The sequence below is a fragment of the Lepisosteus platostomus genome, chromosome 17, assembly GCF_059453375.1.
Source record: "Lepisosteus platostomus isolate fLepPlt1 chromosome 17, fLepPlt1.hap1, whole genome shotgun sequence".
NCBI lineage: Eukaryota > Metazoa > Chordata > Actinopteri > Semionotiformes > Lepisosteidae > Lepisosteus > Lepisosteus platostomus.
This window is the reverse complement of record NC_142627.1, coordinates 8,583,700-8,603,762: the sequence shown is the minus strand read 5'-3', so window position 1 is coordinate 8,603,762 and position 20,063 is coordinate 8,583,700. Positions and strand designations below refer to the sequence as shown.

The window sequence follows — 20,063 nt, the reverse complement described above, 5'->3', positions numbered from 1 at the left end:
CAGAACAGAAATCTGCTTTCACTTTTCCAGTAGATTGGATTACTCCAAACGGCCAAGCTAATAATCAGTACTGGAAGTTAAATGAATCGCATTTATTAATTGGACTCTCCCTCCAGACTTGATAAGATAACTGATTAATATTTCTTGAGTTTAACCAGAGTACTGTTTGCATCTACATGTGTTGGGACTAAAACAAGGATATATGAATATGAAATGAGTCATGCGGTTTCTCTCAGAGGGGAAATACACCCTCATAATAAGCCACTAATGATGTAACAGGCGGTGTATTGTTTCCCAGTAATTATCTAATGGGCCAAGTTCAATAAAATAAATTGGAATAAATTATTTTACAAATATATAATCTCACTTAACATTATGCATTCTCAAGTCTTTTTTCGCAAAAACAGAAAACGGTGATTATAGTATGTCCTTCCCAGAGTGATATTGCCAAGTACATGTCTGATGGCTGCTATATGCAAGTGTGCACACAGTCCTACTTCACTCCCTGTAAGAAAATAATACAGCATTAGATCTAGCTGCACAAACCCATGCACTCCCAAGAGCACAAGGATAAAGTGCAAGTATAAGCCAGACTGCCACTAGCTGCCTCAATGAATGGTGCAATATAGCACTTTTGTGGAGCAATATAGATCCAACCTAGTGATCAATATTCCGACATACTGTACACTGGACATTAGTAACTAAATCATTAGAATACCTAACCCTTCCAAGCAGGAACGGACTTCTGTAATCAACCAGGGCAAATAATCATTTTTGACATTCTGTGACAGCTTTAATTCTGTGATCTGTGCATCATGTAGCAGAAATACTACCGTCCACGTTCAACACAGACATCACTCAGCACCTGTTCCTCAAGATCCTCGGTGCACTGAAGCACAAATTTATTTTTCCATTATCATGCCATATGGAAAACTGCAGAGATGGGCTTTGATCGCACTGCAGAATTTCCAAATCGCAGCTCTAATTCCAGCCAAATTAACCTGAGATTCTCTCTGTTTGGCTCCAGACGACTGACATGGCATGTGTTCTGAGATGGACAGCCGAGTCCCTTTTCCTTAAGATAAAGTACTCTGTTCTGCAATACTGTGAGTATAACTGGCCTCTGCAAGACCTCTGTTAACAGGTTTCTACTATGAGCTCCAGTAGGTGTGCACACACGTCTTAGGTTTTCAGTGTTGTACCAATGCCCAGGTTTGTATGAATGTGTGCCTGTTAGTGTGTAGTAGGAATCCTGAAGCCCGTAGATCTACTGATCACACAGTTATAAACATCAGGTAAAGTCAGTCAACCCTTTGGAGTACCACTGCTATTGACCACAGATTGACACACAAGTCAAGTTAGCAGCTAAAGTATATTGGATTCAAAATTCGGTTAAGAGCTTGCAAAAAATCAAATCGCGTCTAATTGTTTCCCAGTCTTCCAGAGATGTTTTTAAAATCTGTAGAGTGTCAAACTTATCAAAATGTTCTCTGCTGGCATCCTGATCCCAAGTCAAAGCACTGAAAATTGGATCTTTATCGAACAGCTTTAGGAGTTAAGGGGCCTCCACACGATCAGTGAGACGCAGAAAGCTGACAGCAACAGTACCTCAGTCTCTACAACATAACCAACTTTAAACAAGCTGAGGAGTCATAGTACGCAAAGTGCCAAACATTGTAAAAATGATATTGGCTGCAGCTCACATTCCACAATCCTGCCCTTGCCCCTTGTTTATGTAACACTTCAACAGAAACGTTGTTTAGCTCCAAACTCTATAGACACAAAGCAGACTGAAATACAGATTTTAATTATAACATAAGACAGTTAAGTTTAAGTATAGAAACAACTTTCATTCCTAACTTTTTAAACACTGGTCTGCCTTTCAACAAAAGGGAAAATCCTGTCCAAGAATGAATTCTTAAGATGTACAGTATGTTGCTACTGAGTGGTGGTTCATGATGGACAGGATCAGTTGTTCTACCATTTCCTGCTTTGTGTCTTTTTTACCCACTCCAGACAAATTCTCCCTCACACTATTACCCAAAGGCCACCAGAGAGAGCTCTTCACAAGGACACCACCCATGCCCACATCCTCCACCATATGTGGCACACCCAGGAGCAGGGTGCCTGAACAGTGACCTTTTCAACAGTGGTCTCTGTAAGGGTGGGGTTAAAAAAAAAGCATTAGCCATTTTTTCAGCTGTGAATAAACTTTTTCTTCAATTACCTCCCGGTAAATAATCAGGTAGTTCAGCTGCTAAGCAGCACCAAAACCTAAACACAAAACTCTCAGATCAAAAGAACATTTTGTAAAAACTCGCAATATGGGCCTGTATTCATGGGCCCTTTCATTTAGTCACTTCCTGGGATACTTTTCCCTTTGCCACTAAAACTATTCTGCATCAGCACAAAACTCCCATCGTCTGTAAATTGCACTGGCTTCCAGTTAAAGTTCAGCTGTACTATAACATTCTCTTGCTCATATATGAGGTACTGAATAGTCTAGCTCCCTATTAGGTGGTGGTGGAGGGGAGTCCCCATTACCTGCAAAGCGCTTTGAGTGGAGTGTCCAGAAAAGAGCTATATAAGTGTAAGCAATTATTATTAATTATAATTAGTAGTGTAACTTTACTCAGCTGACTCAGGCCTTTCTTATTCTGTAAAGACAAGGCTGCACACAATGGCTCATCTTAGGCTGTGTCCCAATATCCACACTTGCGGTCTCCTGCCCTTCATATGTGTGTTCCACTTGGGTCTGCAAGGGCTTAGGGTGTGCCCTTTCTAAATTGTGTTTCACAGAAGTGCTCACGACTGCCCCCAATAAGGCCTTTATGTGCCCTTCTTGTAAGGCCGCATCAGACCAGACTTCACTAAATGGTACTACTCAAAATTCCTTGCAGAACTGAAACGTTTCATGTTTCTAACCTATCAAAGTGGAGTGAAGAGGCCATGGAGAGGCAGATAGTCACGTGGTAGCAAACTTGAACTTTTTTTTGCGTTTTAAAAGTCGCACGCCTTAAATCCACACCTGCTCTACATCACAGATTGGGGACATGGCCGTACTGTGCCACAGACCAGGCTCCACACAGTGGGCAATGAAACCTTCAGCCGTGCAGCTCCCTATCTATGGCAGTAACTAAAGCTCTTAATGTGTAGTTTTGTTTTACTGTTGGTATTGCTAAGTGGGTTTACAGTGCTAAGCTATCGCACTAAGCTATAAGGCCTTCATCCTGGCCCGGGTGTGGATTCAAGGTGTGTGTGCCTTTGAGGTGCACTGCTATAATAAAGGTAATGGGATACACTCGTACGGCTTTTCCCCAACATTTTCATTTGCTTCCATTCTGAACCACTGCATAATTCTTTGAGTTTCCTGAAAAGTGCTCGTAAACGTCAATAAAATTGTAGATTGGAATTTAAAACTACAATGGATCTGGCCTGGTCCTCACAACAATGTTCCGGCATTTTCCCTGTGTAAACCAGGCATTACAAAGTCTGCAAAATATAAATGCGTTTTTTTCCCCAAAGAGAAGAAATGGTTAAGGACATGCATTCTGTTAAAAAAAGAAAAGCTCTGTTCGAAATGCTGTGTAAAAAAGCAAGTGAAACATTAATATTTCATTGAACCCATATACCTGTTCTGTATTTATAGCTATCCTCTCTATAATGCTCAGGATAATGGGATATAATGGATTTCTTGATTTTTTTTACTGTATAACTTGGTATTTTGCCCATGTTCCCAGCACTATACTGTACATCCAGCAATAACATGAAGTACTACAGTATATCTGGCTTACATGCCACCTAATAAATACAGTCTACTAAAATCCTTAGTCTTCACTGTTATGTTCTATAAATCAAAATGCCAGCACTGTGTAAGTGAGAACAAAGGTTTAGAAATCAAAACTAAACAGTAAAAATTCTTTTCAACATATTTTAACTTGTTTCGTAACATTACCAAATCAGAAACTGCATTTCCTAGGCCACCAAGCAGAATTCAGAGAATGCATCCAAAAGACTATTACCAAAGTGTCATGTATGACAGAAAAAGAAGACGGAGGAAGGCATCCGCATTTATAAAAGACAAAATTAAGTGGGCCCACACGCAAGTGTCTTTTGAATTCACATACAAGGAATATTTTAAAATAAAAAAAACAGCCGTCTACAAAGGACATAACTCATTTGTTTGTTAAACAAATTACTGTAGCTTTGGAAAGTTGTCATTAATGAGGTTTCAAAGAATCATTCCAGTTTGTCCCAGAGGAATACAATTCAAAACAATCCTTGGCTTCAGATGTATCTCTCTCTCTGTGATATTACACAATCCACATGCAACCCATTAATGCACGATAATTGCTGGAAATTACCTCCCCTCCCCATCTAAAATTAAAGCTTATAAATTACACTGCTTTGTGCTGTATAATTTGCATTACACGTACAAAACATTCAAATACAGTACATGAAAATCGTCCATTTTCTCTTTTGAACTGAATCTTACAGTATGTAAGTACAAATCTAAAAATCAAACCTTGAACACCCTGGTCATAATTATGTCAATAAACTTAAATTATAGAAGGATCTTATCGGAGGAGGTTGGTTACATAGAATGTAGTGCATGTTATTGATTATACATGATCATGTTTGTGAATCATGGGAAATCTCTCATATTTAAATTGCAACACTTACTGTAAAGCTAAGTGTTAAGAAAACAACATACAAAAAAAGTACACTTCATGAAAGCAATGGGAAATAAAATCAGTCAATGTTTAATTAAGATCTAAAACTCTTCCTGAAACCCCTTTAGTCCATCACTGCTGGGTTTCCTTGCAGCTAAATGCAGCATCTTATTACAGCACTTCCGTATTTTCCTAATATGTATCGGAAGCTTTAATAGCATAAACTCATAGCCACTTGTTTATATAAGGGCATTTTGCAGTACCTAGTCTGAGTGGTATGTGTTCTAAATTCAAGCAGGCTGCTTCTGGAAAAATTAACATTTAAACATCCCTGAGAATGCCTATGCCTAAGGACAGAAAGAGAAAGAAAGGCATACAATTGTTAGTGTTTAATAATACCGAACGCAAAAGGTCCTCTGAATGGATATAAACGAGCCCTGTAAACAAGTTACTGGAGCACAGCCCCAACTCAAAAGCATAATAAAATTGCCTGGGGAAATAATTCATAAGTACCGAAAAATAATAAAACGCACAACCTGTGATTAGTTAACATGAAACACTAGACCAAGCTTGAGAGATACAACGGTGCATAAGCCTATAGCTCACATACCAATAATCTATTTCACTTAACACTACAAGATTCAAGGCCAACACAAGCTGGCGAAAGGGCCACACCATTGCTTCACAGCTTCTGTTCTAATCTTTAATTTCAAGACAAAAGTTTTCGCTTCCCCACTGCAGATGTGAAGAGCAGTGAAAGTAAATTCTATAGTACAAATGAAATGCTGTCTTGTGTTTTTCTTAAACATGTTAGTTCTTTCCACTTTTTGTGTCAGAGAATGCCTGTCCCCCACAGAAGCTTCATCAAAGATGTTCTTTTGAAGCGTTAAGTCAGGATCGAACAGTCAAGAAATGTCCTTTTTGAAGACACTCTCTTTTGAATCGACTACGCAATTTGTAATTTCAATATCTCGTTTCAGGCAATTATGACAATTACAACATCCAGGCCAAAACAGTGGGGCCCAGAAATTAAGAATAAATGCTTAAGTAAAACTAACTCACTGTGCGAGGTTAAGGTCTTTACAGGTTATACGGTACAGCGTATAAGCAACATTGTGTTATCTAAACAAAAACATAATCCTGAAATTAAGTGTCAGGCCTTGCGGTACTTTTTCGCAACCCAAGTGCTCATGTCAACTGGTGTGCGGTTTTGCAAGTAAAATTCTTAAAGATAAATAACTGAAAAATCTGATCAATCCTTCAGGAGGAGAATGGGCAGCAATAGTGTAATTGGACCTCCATCCCTAATAAGTTTGAATGCATAACCACTGCCACTGCCTGACAACACAAACTGCACATCGGAGGACAGCTAGCACCTGGATGATCAAAGATTACATTTCAGAAAGATCTGGGCCAACCTGCAAGATGGGATTGTTTCAGTACAGCGGTGAACACTATGTGTTGCACTGATCACTGGGGAGCTGATGTTTACGGAAGTTGCAAAGCACATCTTACTGAAATTAATTAATATTTTGCATATTTTGTAATCAGAGAAAGATTGCATTATTTCTTAAAAACCTCTAATCATCAAAATAAATAAAAAAACAACTCATTTACATCGTATTATAACTTCTACTTTACTATTGATTCAGAGTACACATATTCAGCAATTTCCTTAAACACAGTTGCCAAAATCAGCCTATAAACATTTGAATGTAAAAAAAGCAGCTGTACAAACACCATGACTTTCCCCGATCTGATATAACAAAACAGTTTGCCAGTCAAATCCCGACTGTTACACGTGGTAATGGGATGTTGGAAAAAAACGTACTGTAAACTGTTGTTACCTCTTGACATTTTTTCTCTGAAAGGCAAGGTTCCAAGGAATTTCAGAAGACATTTTTACTGATAAGTTGCATTTCATCAAGTATATCCCATAAGTAGGTGGTGGAAGAATTGCTTTAATCAATGTTGTAACTAAGGCTAGAACCCATTTAACAATAAGTATAACATTTTAGGCAGGAAACTAGATTAAGATATTTGTCGTAAAGGATTACTGTGAATAACTTTCCTGAAAGATGTGGTGCTGGCAGGCCATGACTGACATTTGACCACAATGAAAAGAGATTTGGAGAAGAACCAAAGAATGTGAATGTCCTTTTATGTCTGATTAGGAGAAAATCGAAACTGCTTATCTGGAAAAGTACTACATATGTAATCAGTAAAGAGAGACATCTCACCACATTCACACAACAGAGGGAAAACTGTGGCATCGCTGCTCAGAATGTGTTGTTTTTGTACATTAAGTCGTTCACAGAATAACTGAAACGGGCACACAGTCACGTTTTCACAGTGAAATCCCAGCACATAATACATAGTTATATAAATATAACCTATAATATAAGAAATTGGGAATGGATGGGCACAGAATATGTGATTTATTCTTATCCTCTAAAACAGACTTTCATTCCATGGTCACAAAAATTGAGCGTGGAAAAAGGGAAAACACTTTAATCACAGCACTTCATAAACCCTGTACACGACGGTCATTTACAACCCGTTGTGCAAATGACATTACAGGCACACCATTATGCCTGAGGGTTCATAGCAGGACAGTGTCAGTTAAGAGCAGAGCTCCAGGTAGAGAGAAGTCAAGTGAAAATGATGGAAGATGCCATTAAGAACCTGAAAGCTGTCAGGGACTTCCTGTAGACGTAGCTAAGTAACAGTGGTCCTGGTATGACTGTGTAAAATATTATTTTGCTATCATGGGTTTGTGCCTGTTTTATTGTGTTGTGTAGTCTTCCTGAAGGAATTATGACGGTGTTTTTTAGCCTCATTCCAAATAAGTGTTACCAAAATACAATTTTATGGCTCCCCTGCTGTCCTTGGACTGAGGACAGATAAAGGCCTTTCAAGTGCAAACTATTCTGACTGGTTAACATCATATCTAGAATTAGAAAAGAAAATAAAACAAAGCATGGGTAAAGATTTTAGTTAACTTTGGATGCCTCAAGTCCCAAGAGAAAAAAAAAAAAGAATGGGCAATATTCAGGTCATATCTTGTTTCTCATTAATTTCTTCAGAACACAGTCTCTGCTGCCACAGAACAGGTTTCACACAGTACAGCAACAGCTGCTGCTGCACACAAGCAAGTCATCACTTGCTTATTAGCTCACAGCTTCCTGCAATCACCTGTAGGGTTTCCATGTTTGAATTAAGCCTTGGCTTTAAGGTGGAAGCTCAATACCAACGTGCTGTCCACTGCCCAGCTAAAAGAACAGGCCAACAACATTACAGAGAAGGATGGGACCTAACAGGGCCGCTGCTGTTATGGTATTGTTATTGTTATGGCTTAATGTGTGCCATTATGGTATGGTCCTTATTTTCGTCACAGCAGCAGCATGATTTAAATAAAACAAGAGGAAACACCCCGTTTCATCACCCTTTACTTCTTCCCTCTTTCTGGAAATAAAGAAATCTGTGGATTTGTAATACTGCAAAAAAATTATTATAGTTATTGAGAAGGCAAATCAACACACTTCTATCGTATATTACAAACTTAGAATTCAGCCTGAGCCTTCTTGGTAAAGACTTAAAGATGAAAAGAGCACACATTCCAGTTGACTCAATCTGTTCTGATCTGGATCACATTCAGCAAGTGTGGAAATGTTTTTGCTTAGCTCTGCCTTGGCTGTTCAGTTTATGCAATCAAAGGAAAGCTGGAGTTATTTCAAAGAGGAATACTTGTTTTTCAAAATAAGGTGCCCTCCAATAGCAAAAGACACATCATCACTTCCAGTCTGTCTCCATCCCCCCTTGTCTTGCACATACAGAGCCCTAATGACCGCTGATATACTTCACACTCATTACGAACTAATACATTCAGAATGAGACGAAATGATTGACAGGACCCAACCATGTCTGCAATAAATTGATCAGTTTAAATTGGCAGTCAAAAACGAACATACTATGAAAATTAACCGGTCACAAGTGGAAGCATAGAGGATAAGGTTTTCTGTAACATGAGGTCTCGCATTATAAGCGACAGCAATTAAAGAAAAATATTTGTTTCACCTGCTTATTCTTATCACTGGGTTCTTACCATTTCAACAGAGACATCAAATGCCAAATCCATCTCATTCTGGAGGCAGGGTTGGGAGAAAGTGAACAGATTTCTTATAGAAACAATTATTCTCAGACTTTTGTACCCCAAATGCAAGTCGCGTAGTAGAAAGGCATGGGGAGATACAAGCTCACGATGGAAAAGATGCTCGCTCTGCAGCCCTGTGGTGAGCACAGCACTTAACTAGCCAGCTCCTCAAGTTCACAGGAATACAATTAAAGTAATTAAAGATCATTTCTGCTGAAGCCTGATGAGAAATGTGGGGTGTGGGTTGATTTTTCCTGGATGCATTTTCGTCTCGGAAGAAAATCGAGATCAAGTGCTCTAAGGTGGCCGAAGCATTCTTTATGTTCTGAGCTCTGGAGTTAAACATCTGAACAGTCGATGGAACTCGCAGTGATACTATTAATACAGAAGTAATTTAAGTTTTAAAAATGTAAATTAAAATAACATTTTAAATTAAAATTTGAGAGATTTTAATTATAAAACAGAGATTGTGGCCCACAATGTGATACTCCTAATTAATATAAACAGCGACTTCAAGTACAGAGTGAGCTATAGCACATAAACTCAAGCTCCTTGAAAGACCTGCAGTTTCCTATTCCCTGCATTCCCTTTGAACACAAATAGCAGGCTTTGTGTACTGAAAGAGACACAAAATATGTTCAAACCATCTTAACAAGAAAGCAAAGACATAATTTTCAAACTGACTTCACACAATATTTACAAACAGTTAAGACTAAAGCAGAGGACTCAAATGGAAAGTACAGAATAAGGTATTGCAAACCCCAACTGATGGCTTAAAACAGAGAAAAGGAAGCACTCATTTACACAAAGGGTTGTGGGAGCATGGGAGAAACTACACAGCCATGTTGCTTAAGTCTGCTTTCAGGGAAATATCTTAATGAAATCTTCGAATGAAAGAGCTACTAACTACCAGATACTCAAGATGGGTTAAATGGCTTTCTCTCATTTTTAACTGTTCCCATGTACAGCCAAAGGAGTCATTATGGCATATGCTTTTTTCACTTCCTATTATGTGTGTTCTGGCTCATTTTCTATGGTAGTTTGTTAATTGCTACACTTTGTATAGCATTCTAGAAAAAATAAAAATTAAAACACCTTAACAAAGGCTGGTCAGTCCGCCTGAAAACTCTATTAAAAGACTTCTATAAAAAGTTATAGAAGTTATAGTCCCCTATAAAGGAGAAAATAACTAAACATCCAGTGATGAAACTGCAGCTCTGAGTCATAAGAGGAGTAAAAACCAGGAAGCAATAAAAAGACAAAAAAATATTCAGAAACCGTAAACCTGAAATGGAACTGCACAAAAGCTTCTTTGCCAGCGTTTTGACAAAATATTATTTTACACACTTGTAGATCTTGTAAATTCATTTTCTCATCATTTGAAATACACTTTCCCCAGGTTTTAAAAGAGTTACTCAAGTATTCCCTGATACACTCATACTGCTGACAACAGTTAGAGACCCAAGAAAAGAAAAGTGTTTCCAAAATTATCCTCAAATGGGTGAGCTGCAGCCTGCCCCAAACTCCAACGCACATTCCCAAAATCATAATCCATCCCATCTCTTGTTCTGTAACGCTTTAGTTTCCTCGATCTGAATTATTAATCTCAACAGTAAAACCTCCTGCTCTGCTTATACATGTTCAAAGCACAAACTGGGGTTCAGTGAAGGCATGTCAGTGGTACCATTTGTCCTCACATTTTGAAAGCCACAAACTGAAAACAGTTTCAAGGTGTAAAAACCACAGATAGCGTTCTTGAGATTCTCCAAGCAATTCACATTATATATATTTGTCTGTATATACAAATTTGTTTGTCAGGGTCAGGTCATGCTGGTGAATTTATCACGCATGGAACATGCCCATTGGTGCAGAAGGAGGAAACCCACAGTGATTCAGATGCTTGGAGGAAACGGTGTCTAAAAACAATTACCGTACACTTGCTTGTCTGAACAATATGCTCAGCGGCCTTTTTCTGGAATATTTTCATTCTGAATGCTTAGGTATTCCAAAAGTTGTATGTACTGTACAGTATGTACATGAATGTCCACCGGTTTTAATTTTGCCAAAGACATACTGTAGGGACTATCCCTATTCCAAATCTAGGTTTTCCAATTTTAAAGGAACTTTCCCATCATTAAAAACATGTACAGATTCCTGAGTGCTATAAATTCTGTGAAACTATACATTTCTCAGTTTCTGGCTGGTCAAATAGAAAGAAACACTTCTGCTTTTTTATTTCTCCCACATAAAAATAACAATGAATCCACATCGTGCTAAAAGTAGATTAGTTTGATTTTTTCAGTATTTGATTAATGATACAACATGCAGTTTTCTCTTTCTCATTTCAAGTGTTTTTTTTCCTGCCTGCTTTACAAACGACCCACAGAATCGCTGATGCTCGACTCCAACCACACTAATTAGGATAAATACTGAGGCCCTCCGAACAGTAATATCATAATACACTGTGACTGTTGTCACTTCAGAAGAGAAACAGAGCATTACTCAGGCTCCTAACACAATTTGTACAACCAAATTAACTATGCAAGCTGAATTTTAAAGTGCTAATATTATTAAAGACCTTCGGGCTATTTTGCAAAATCTGTCTGCACATGCAGCATCTTAAAAGTTCAGTGTTGTACAGTATATTATTTTTTCATAACTCCCCAAACTGCTTGAATATTCTAGAGTGGTGGAAAATGCGTACTAAAGCTTAATCCATGAAAATTAAATAAAATTTCGACACACTGGGAAATGATTTGCTAAAAACATTAAAATGTACAGACGCCAGAACAATCAAAATTAATTAGAAATCTATTTTCCTAGTGGTTAGTACCCCAGGCCACATTTGGTGCAGTGCAGTTGCCTGTTTTTATTGCTCCCACAAAATACTTAGTACACTCTTTTTTTAGTTTCTGCAGTTTGCCCTGGAAGTAACCCAGCAGATTTGCATTTTAATAGTGTAAAATATTTGCAGAAAATTGCTTCTCTTTCTTAAGCTAAATAGCTACTAGGAATCTCGACATTGTCTGCTAGTAAAACAAACACTGATCTTAAGTTCTTGTGCTGTAAACTGCTTTTATTGCAGGCTGATTAAATATAGTTGCACATTGTACACATCTGATGATAACTATGTGCTATATGTTGTCACAGCCAGAATGCAGCTTCTGATCCTGCACATGCTTTTGAGAACAACGATTTGACATGACATCATTTACAGCTAGCAAGATAACCAGTTCTCACCTTAAACTTGACAGTTTTTGTACATTAAATACCCTTTTTAACACACTGATCAAATATGCTATTAGGTAAATATTCAGCCGAGGTTCAAACAACCTTAGTGCCTACCTCAACCCATACACATCTTTTTAATTGTAAAAAAAAATTCACTCTATCTTCCTTCGGCCACTGCTATAATTATCCTGTTTCTCACTTCCATCAGCCTATTAATTTAATGCGAGCTCTCCTTCTGTCCCCTGTAAACCTGTTAAGCTTATAATATTTCAACACTGTTGTCTACTCCAACTCTTCGGCCATGTGCTTTAATCCAGTCGGCCAATGAAAATGATCAACACTTAAGGTACAGTATAACAGAGGTTAAAAGAAGGTCGTGAAAGAAACTAGAAGGCTAACTATAAGCATAATTTAAGTATGTTGCCAGTAAACCAAGCGTATATCTCTAAAAAAAAATAAAGACGCACAATAAGAAAGCTGTAACATGAGACATTCTTAACATGAATATATTCTGAAAGTCTGCACAGAACATAATACAGGGTACTGCACAAATGTGAACTTGGCCTATTGTGTTAAGACAGTGGTGATTTGTTTGTTTATGTGCTGACTGGTAGGCTATTGCTATGACGGTTTTAGCCTCTAAAGATGAAAAAAACAATCGGTCTAAGTCCTCTTCGTTGCGCTTTAGAGACCAGTTGGGCTTTATAAATGCAGCAGAAGTTCTCTGTTGACTTCAGGGGTGCCTTGCTTGCATGAAACAGAAGCCCTTTGCTTTATTTTTCAGGCGTCACAAAAAACAAACCGTGACTGTTTGTTTAATATACATCTGCGTTCACTGCATTTATTCTTCTCAGTTCCAGGGGCATGAATTTCTTCTTTCAGCAGGCTGTCAGTGCTGGTTTCTATGCTTTAATCAGGGAGCTGACTGATTTTTTTTTCAGCTTTAAAAGACGGCTATTTTGCCTTCTTTCACAGCCTTGCTGTTGTTGACGCCGCCGTTCCACAGCGCGGGACGAAGGCAGGCTCACAGCGCACAGATCTGCGCCGAGGGCTGGAGTGGAGTGGGAACACGGAGACAAGCCTTTAAACTTCAGTGACGTTCTGAGCGAAGCAGGAGCATACCTGCCAGACTAGGAATGAGAAAGAAAACAACCACTCTTGAAAGTCTCTCTTCTGAAACAGCTTGAAGGGAAGAAACCTGATTTATAGATTTTGAAGTCAGATGAGGAACTCATAACGGGATTCTGTATTGTGCCAAGACAAAATGCTGTACATACTGTACTAAGACACCTCTGTACGTGAATCGACGTATTTCTGCTGCAGTCCTCATCAGTGAATGCATGACTTTGAAATCATACATGAGAACGACTTTCAAACTACGCTGTCTCACTGCTTGGACTTCTCTCCAGATTTTACTTCCAAAAAACACAGAACTGAAGAGCTTACACCCCCTTACATGTAGGGCCTACCTGCAGGCTGCTCTGTTCTTTCCATTGCATCTGTGGCTGAGTGATGGCATTTTCTGTTTTAAACAGCTGCTTTTGTTTAAGTTTTGATTTAGCTGGCCCTGGTGATCTCTATCTTCCAACCGACCATTGCTGTTTTAAATGTCTTATGGAAAAAGAATAGTACAAAAGTTACTTCCTGACTTCTCACTGCTGTTAAGAAAAAGGAAAAGCATCTTTGGATGAGGTTTGAAACTCTAGTCACTGAATAAGAAAAGAATCTTCTATATTCTATATTCTGCTAAAATCCAGACAAGCTTGGTGCAGGTAAGTGCTATTTCATAATACTATAGAGGGTATAAAGGATTACCTAGCTCTATATTTTTCACCCAGCTCACCCATGTTCTCTGTCTGGTGTAATAAGGTACCAGATTTGGTGAGGGTACTGTATATAATTGCCCAGGGCAGAGGAGGGTTGCCAGAAGCCGGGGCACCAAACAGCAGCTGTTTCGGGACATTACTCTGGAATCATTCTGCTGAACCTGATGGGCCAAGTCAAGCAGGGCCTAGGCTGAGTGATGTCATTATTGGCTGAAGGGGAGTTGGAGGACAAAAACAAGGAGTAAAAGGAAAAAGCAAGAAATGACCTCATGTCTGGAGTCATTATCGTGCCAACGGGGAAAGACAAACCTGGACGTCCCACCTTACCACAAACAGCCAAGGGTAAAAGGAGAAGAATCCTTCTGCTGGGCCAAAAAACATTATGTGCAAAGAAGCTACAAAGAATGAAGTAAAGAAGTAAAGAGCATCTATTCTCTGTTACACAGTACATACAGTAGCATGTTTTTGGCAGGAAAACCTCTCACCTGTTGCTACTGTTACAAAGAAGGGCTGTAAAAAACAGTTAAGCAAATTTTTCTGCACCTCCAGTGGTCAAATGGAAAATTATGGAACAAGAATAAGTTACAGGGAGGGGATATGCACCCTACTGCACCATACTTTATATTTTGTTGTGTGAATAGAAAATTCACACAACACAACAATTCAGTGATTCCATCACAGATACAATTATTGCAAAATACCTCAGTGAGTACCTGTTTAAAGTCATGCTACACAGTAGCATCAACACTGCCATACAATTGTAACATGGCTCAGATAGTGGAGACCCCACAAGAGGAGACCTTGTCTTGTTTAACAGTGGAATTCTCTGCTGTCGACAGGGGTGGGTCTGTGTGGCTCTGAAGTCAGAGTCACTAGTAAGTACATCACGTACCCATCACACACATCTGACAGAAAAATCTCAAGCGTTCTCCCAACATCAATGCATTTCCACGATTGGCCGTTACCGTTTTTAATGGTACGCCTCAAAGAAAACCACAGCAAATCACAGAACGGCTAACAAGGACAACAGTTAAAAGAGAAATCTCATTTCCCTAACATCATAATTCTCTCAACTAATTCATCAGGGGCCATTTTGAAGCCAAAGTACCTTAAGCACAGCTACTGGCATTTTTGCAGTTCAATAACCCTAAACTGTAGACTGCTATGCATCCTTTTTCCAAAGAAATTAAGAAGCCCATTGTCCAGTGCATTCACTCCTATCCCTTTTGGTTGCTGTCTATAACATTACATGGTTCCTTCTAATTATATAAAGTACTACTGCTTTATTTCAGTGTAAGTAATTGAAAAGGATTGGATCTCTGACCTAGATGCTATATGTCACTTATTTTAACTTAATAAACTCTGCTATGCCCTTGTCAGCAGTCTGTTTCTGCTTTAATGGAGCTGTTGTGCAGATTTGCCCCCTAGCTGACATCACAATGCCTATGTACTGTACATGCATTAAGGCTTTGAATTGTTTTTATTAATTAAGTAAGTAGCACATGTTTAGGAAAATGCCAAAAGCAATCCTAAGCAGTCTTGCATCCCTTATATTCTGTTTATCAGATATGTGGCAGTAAAAATAGCATGGTCACACTAATGTCTATTTTTATATAATATTTAATGTTTATCTAAGTTTTAAAAATGCATTTCAATCTACAGTAAAGGCTTACAATGCTCATACAAGTACTGCTCATACAAGTATTGTTAAAATTCAATATGGCAGTTTTTAGTCATTACTCCTTTGGAATTGCTTTTCAAACGTATTTGAACTTTATTACACTAAATAAATATGAACAATTATCAGCACGTGCATTTCTCTCCAGATGCAATTTCCTTCAGGACACTATGCACAATTCTTAACATCCTGTGGCATTTTATTCAGTCTGAACTGATCTCGCAATTATTTGCTACAGTACAACAGACATGACCTGCAAATATCTCCAGGTTTCCAACCAGAGAGACGTTATCTTTGAAACAAAGGAATACTTTCAACAGCACATTAAGTTAGCAGCATGGCATCACTCATAAGGCTAGGGCAAGAAAAAACACTCTTTAGCTGCACCCTGCATGCATTTCTGAAGGAAGATACTGCCAATTTAAACTGGGTACTCCTGGCCAAGTGAAAGGATTCATTTGTCAGGGCAATTGTTTTGTTGTAATGCTTACTTGGTTTCTGTTGTATCCATACACATTGCATATCTCGTATATTTGTGGGAATTTGGTCATTTCTATCCAGTTGTTGTTGACAGGTCATTTTGGAAATCGATCAGCTAAGACTGCAACTTCACTTTGACCTTGAAAATTTAATGGCTTTTCTTAAGACCTAATCCATGTCCTCCTCCTCCTGGGACTCTGGTGCAAATCATACAAATTTCACAGATTTAAAAAAATGATGAAATGAGCACCTCCTCTTTAATTGATTATCTAGTATTTTATCTTCCCTTTCCTTTGGGAGTGTACTGTATGCTACTAATACTAAATACTAAATACTAATGCATATTGTTACATAGCTGATGAAATAAAAAACAGTTCATCGGCTACACATGATTAAAAAAATTTGTGCAGCTCTGCAGTCAAAGGCCCTGCATCAGTTTCAAATATTCACAAACATCACACTTGGGAGTTTTCTACGATGCCACATTTATCTAAAAGAATTGTCTGCCACAATTACAGAAAAAAAAAGAGATTCAACCCAACTGCATTCATTTATTCATTATACAATGACAACAAGAGTGCTTGGGGTGTCGAAAACAAAACTGGGTTCACAGAGCTTGTGACACGAATGGAGGATGATGCCAGTCTATTTAAGGCACTTGAGAACAAGTTGTTTGCGACACGCGAGTGCCTTTGTTTCTTAAAATACAAACCACACTGCATCGAAACCACAGTGCTCATATTGTTTACCTCCTCCAGTACAAAAAGAGAGCAAAGACACACCGTCAGAGCCCTGTTTAAAAAGGGTACTGTGTGACCGTTTTTTTTTAACTGCAGTGGTCTTTCTGCAGCAAGTGTGTGTCCAACTTAATAAGCTATTGATGAATCCATCCATGTTCTAACCTCTTCATCCAATACAGGCTCACCGGGAGCCAGAGCCTATTCCAGCGAGCAGCAGGCACGAATCAGGGTACACCCTGGATGGGATGCCAGTACTTCACAATCAAGCCGGACACAAACACAGACGCACACGCTCTCACACCAGGGCTCATTCTCCCAGAAGCCAATTCATTGTCCAGCATGGACTGCAGACGGGAACCAGGGCGCCTGGTGAAGGCCCATGCAAACACAGGTAGAGCATACAAACTCCACACAGACAGCATCCCAGGTCCAAACCCGAAGCTTCTGTTAGATCACTTTGGTTTCCAATTTGGAAAGAGGAAGCCTGATGATAAACAATTCAGCAAACCAGAACAGCAAGTCTACTTTGGCCTAACACCCTATTGTTCAAGAAAAGAGGGGAAAAGCATCTTTGCAGGCTTTCCCTACTAAACACATTGAGTTTTCACTTCCTGTATTGCTGCTTTCCCCTCAATATGATACTTATCTGACACAATCCCACTGTGGCAGAATCTCTGAAGACGTCTGTTCTTGCATAATCACTGAATGCATAAGAAGAGCACACAACTGAATAGAAATAACCACACTGCCCACACAACAAAATAAACCACACTTTAAATGGCAACTTTTTAAATTTGTTCAGACACAGCATAAGGCAATCCATGTCTTGTTGCTGAATTTCACAAAATGCATGGAACTATACTGCATGCAATCTCGCTGTCGGTATGATATTGTTCCAGAGCCAAGAGACGCTTCTTTAATTTAGTGGTAATAATAATAATAATAATAATTGCTTACACTTATATAGCGCTTTTCTGGACACTCCACTCAAAGCGCTTTACAGGTAATGGGGACACTCCTCCACCACCACCAATGTGCAGCATCCACCTGGATGATGCGACGGCAGCCATAGTGCGCCAGAACGCTCACCACACATCAGCTATCAGTGGGGAGGAGAGCAGAGTAATGTAGCCAATTCATAGAGGGGGATTATTAGGAGGCCATGATTAGTAAGGGCCAATTGGAAATTTGGCCAGGACACCGGGGTTACACCCCTACTCTTTTCGAGAAGCGCCCTGGGATTTTTTATGACCACAGAGAGTCAGGACCTCGGTTTTACGTCTCATCCGAAGGACGGCGCCTGTTTACAGTATAGTGTCCCCGTCACTATACTGGGGCATTAGGACCCACATGGACCGCAGGGTGAGCGCCCCCTGCTGGCCCCACTAACACCTCTTCCAGCAGCAACCTTAGTTTTTCCCAGGCGGTCTCCCATCCAGGTACTGACCAGGCTCACACCTGCTTAGCTTCAGTGGGTTGCCAGTTGTGAGTTGCAGGGTGATATGGTGGTGATAGTGGTGCGGATGGCGCTGTCGTCTTTTTATTTGCAAAAGAGTAAAACAAACCTTTCTCTGCTCCCATTTTAATCTCTTTCTTTTTTGGACTCCAGAGGTATCATTATACTCACAGCTAACTTCAGCACTTCAGGAAACAACTCCAGGAATTTGTTATTTAGAGCCATTAATTACAATAATCGCATGCTGTACAGTGGGGAAGTTATTTTCATCAAAAGATTACTGTTTATTAAGGGGTACACTGTTGCACAGATGCACACACTGTGCTTGAGTGTTCAATAACTTATTTAAAAACCTACACTTAGGCTGCCAGAAAACTCCCAAAACATCCAAAACGTTCAAAGCTTATGTGGAGGGTGCTATAAAATTGCATATCCGTGGGTTAACGTTTGCAGATATTCTACTCAGTAAAATACTTGCAATGTTATATACAGAATGGCATAGTACTACAAATGTAGTGTCTATTTAAAAAATATATATTACCGTAATACAGTATCAGGCAAAAAAAAATCAATATTCTTGAGTGCTTTGTGACAATTTCTAGCACAGAACGACAACACATTTGTTGTGAGTGCTCCTAATTGCATTGCATACATGACCAAATTTGATTTCCTACAAATGTTTACTTGTGACAAATTCCATAGGCAATGATATTATTTTTCCTATTGTAAATAAATAACGGATAGTCAGATATTACAAAGGGTTAATTAAAAATCAGGTTTATAGTGCTTTGTGATTAATCCCTGGTAATAAGGTCTGCACAGCATAATACATTTAGCAAAAGGATATAAAAATTGATTAACCCATCCTCCTCCGAGACATTTGTAAGTGTTGACTGCCAGCTTTACACCGTTTCCTCTGAAAAACTACTACTGTACATCAGTTCATTCACGCAAGTGCTATTAAAATCTATTTAATTATAGAATGGGCATGGCACTATGGAAATACATAAGTGGTGGAAAGATTGAAAGTTTATAGTGTCTTTTAATCTTTGGAAAACCGAGACTGTGCTTTAATTATTGAATCTCAAAAATGTAAAAAAGCAACACGCTAGAGCCTAGAATTTACAAGTCACATTCACCCAACAAAATCAGCCTTTAGCACTGCAAATACCTGAAATTGTGTTTACTGTAAAGTTAAAGACCAACTGTATCCCAAACCAGAATCGGAATGTCAACCCCCATGTGCATGGATCACAATTTCTAAGTAATTAATGAGTTTGATCACATCACACAACACACCAAAACAAAAATGTACCTGATTCCACACTACTGACACCACTAAAACCTTTACAGATCACTAGGGACAGGAATTCACTTCCCAAATGAAGTATTAGAGAATAGATTAATTAAAAAAATCAGATAAATAAATCACCCTGCTGTGTTATTATTTATTGGATTAGAATTTGGAATCGGGACCCAGCTGAGAAAGCTTATGTCATTAAACAATTTGATTTCCCTTCTGCTACGCCTCACAATGCACTTTGGGAAACAGCTAAATTCACACACAGGCTTGTTCCACAATGTTACCAATACTTCCAAACGAAAAAAAAAAACTTCCGCAATTTAATAACTTATGTAATTACAAACTGGAGGATTAAATTCAATGCCTGAAGGCAACTTCTTATTTTGGAGGTATTACCAAGACCTCATCTCATTAGAAAAAATAAATGCTACGGTAATCTTTCAGATGAAAAGCCTTGTGGTTCCATACCTAATAGTTCCTATCATGCAATAATTAAGAATCCACTGGCGCAATTTATTCTCCC

General features: G+C 38.8%; 1 protein-coding gene across 6 annotated transcripts in view; it reads right to left on the bottom strand.

Annotated features, from left to right (window-relative positions):
- Positions 1-20,063, bottom strand: part of LOC148646067 (sodium/calcium exchanger 1-like) — a 175,385-nt gene that overhangs the window by 132,084 nt on the left and 23,238 nt on the right. The window lies entirely within an intron of this gene.